At 33.6% G+C, this 2,718-nt stretch overlaps 1 protein-coding gene across 2 annotated transcripts in view; it reads right to left on the bottom strand.

Annotated features, from left to right (window-relative positions):
* LOC140450695 (uncharacterized) overlaps window positions 1-2,241 on the bottom strand; it is a 651,216-nt gene extending 648,975 nt beyond the window's left edge. For both annotated transcript variants that reach the window (XM_072544365.1, XM_072544373.1), the window contains exon 1: window positions 1,894-2,241. The gene's annotated coding sequence lies outside the window, so the exon portion shown is untranslated. The remainder of the gene's footprint in view (window positions 1-1,893) is intronic.
* Between the last annotated feature and the right edge of the window lie 477 nt (window positions 2,242-2,718).

Here is a 2,718-nt window from a genome sequence, read left to right as displayed (position 1 = left end):
ATAATGTGCCCCAAGTATGCAGTCTTCTTACTTTTTACATAATTAAAAAGTTCCCTATCCTGTAAGCCCGTTCTTCTGAGTACTTTCTCATTTCTGACCCTGTCCGTCCATGATATTCTGAGCATTCGACGCAGGCACCACATTTCGAACACTTCAAGTTTGTTAATGGAACTGGCCTTTAACGTCCATGCTTCCATTCCGTACAGGAGAACAGGCCACACGTAACACTTAAGCATCTTGTATCGGAGGTTGAAGTCCAATTTGCGATCAGTCAGAAACTTACGAAGCCTCAAAAAAGCATTTCTGGCTTGTTCAACTCTGCTCTTTATTTCATTCTCGGGGTCCCAACCCTCATTCAGCAAACATCCCAAGTATTTGAATTGCCTGACTTGTTCGATTTCTTCTCCAGGGACATATATCTTTGCGTTGGGGTAATCATTTCTACTTATAATCATTGATTTTGTCTTCTTGATATTTATTTTCAAACCCCGAGCTTCACTTGCAAGAGTTAGATCATTCAAAAGGCATTGAAGATCTTCGATGTTATCTGCCACTATAAAACATTATATCATTTATATCATCATTTATGTAATACATTTATATCATATAAAATTTGGCCCATTATAGGCTTAATATTGGCATAATTTATATTTAACAACCGATAACTACACTGTCGAAATTCTTGACGCAATGAGTCGACCAGGCTATAATAAAACCATGGACGTATAAACATAAACCTGTGTTTATACGTCCATGAATAAAACCAATTGTGAGTAAGTGTTTTTCTTTTTCTTTAACCTATTGAAAATGGACTCACATTTCCAAACATTTCATCATTCAAATAGATCCCGTTCTGATCGAAAAAGAAGTACAGAAATGGATAAAAGACAAGAACATTATAGAGGACCAGATGCCGACTTAAATTAGTAAATAGGTATAAAACTTTGTCGTGTTGAACTTCGATAATTATATTCGATTTTCGACTTTTAACCAATGAATTTTATATGAAACTTAAAATTTTCTAGAGTACACTGTCTGCCGGTTTAATACCAATGATTTAGCAATCAATAGCAAGTCTTTTCATGCCTATTTATTTTATTTCAGGAATCCCAGTATCGCCTTTTAACTTAGCAAATACAAATAGGTACTCTCCTAAAGTTTGTATAACTAATATTAATAATTTTGCCCAATAACGCCTTCCAGATTCCAGTGTTCTGTAAACGATATGCCACAATGCTACAAGGGAACAGTTGACGTACTATCTCAACTAAGATCGAAAAGGAATAACGATTCGGTGTTGTTAATAAATATTTCTCCTATAGTATCCATAAAAATATCTGCCAATAAAGGAATAAAAGCTGGACCCATAATAAGGCAAGTTTTATAAGCAATTTTTTATAAGCAATATTATTACCGTGCAGTCTATCAACCATTAATTAAAATATTTCATTTTCACAATATCCTTATGTAGTTTAATAATTATTTTAGTGTAAATTACCCTGTATAACATCAAAGAAAACGAGGTTTTATTCATTACAAACAAAGTATTTTACGCTACAATTACAAAACAAATTCATAATTCATATAAATATCCTAGTCTTATTTGAGTAAGAAACCAGTTTTAGCCAAACAAACGCAAGTAATTACATTGCTTTGACCATATAGTACATATTATTCAAACTAAATCTTTAATGTAAAACGCAGGTTATGTCTTTACTAATTGTTATTCCACTTAAGCAAGAACGGAAGTGCCGTCTAAAAAGGCCACAAAAAACGTTTAGAAACACACATTCAGTCCCCCTAGGTCTCTTCCATTCTACTTTTATCTGTCCTGCAGGTAATCCCTGTCATAACATCTATTAATAATCCTAGAAACTAGAGAAAATAGCTCACCATCATAGAAATCTCTTCGTAACTTTCGTTCGGCATGAAAACATCACTACCAGCACTAATTTCATAATGTCACTTGTTTTTTAAAGTACTGTCACACAAGAAAAACCGCCAGCAGGAAGTCCGAAAAAGATTTTGGCGAGCACGTTGATTTATTTATATTTTGATTATTTGTGTAAACATCCACGACGAAGAGAAACTCACGCCCACGACGTTAAAGAGAGACTGACGAGCGAGAGACGAGAAGAACGAATCGAGGTTCCCAGTTCCCAGCAGTAGTCGTTCCTGCGAGTGGCATGAGTGAGAAATTGGTTGCGTAAAGGTGAGTCTGGCAAAATTAACTGTTATATTTAATGCCTGCCAGATTATACTTGGGGAAGGTAAATTTTTCAGTTAATGAAAACGGAATAGTAACAATTATTGAATATGAATGCTTATTTTTTTAATGAAATTTTCAAATGCTAGTTCGATAACTACGCGGCACAACCAAGAGAAAGTAAATTATTTTCAGTTAAAAAACATTTTATTTTTTATTTTTACTACTGATGCTTCAAATTAACATTGCTTCAATAATTATTGTTGGCCAATGAAGGGAAATAGCTTTTACATTAGCAATTAACTGGGAACTAGATAAAAATATTTTACAAAAAGCATATTTTTCCAGAGTAGAAAGCATATGATAATCACTTGGAGTCAAATCTGAGAACTAGGATAAAGGAAACACTAATTAAAAACTAAATCCATGAATTTCATCCATTAAATCGCGTTTTGAAAAGATGCTTTATCGTCATAGAAACATAATTTTTGAAGCGAAGCTTCTATACTAGC

The sequence above is a fragment of the Diabrotica undecimpunctata genome, chromosome 1 (genome assembly GCF_040954645.1).
Source record: "Diabrotica undecimpunctata isolate CICGRU chromosome 1, icDiaUnde3, whole genome shotgun sequence".
Lineage (NCBI taxonomy): Eukaryota > Metazoa > Arthropoda > Insecta > Coleoptera > Chrysomelidae > Diabrotica > Diabrotica undecimpunctata.
This window is presented reverse-complemented; position numbering and strand designations above follow the sequence as displayed.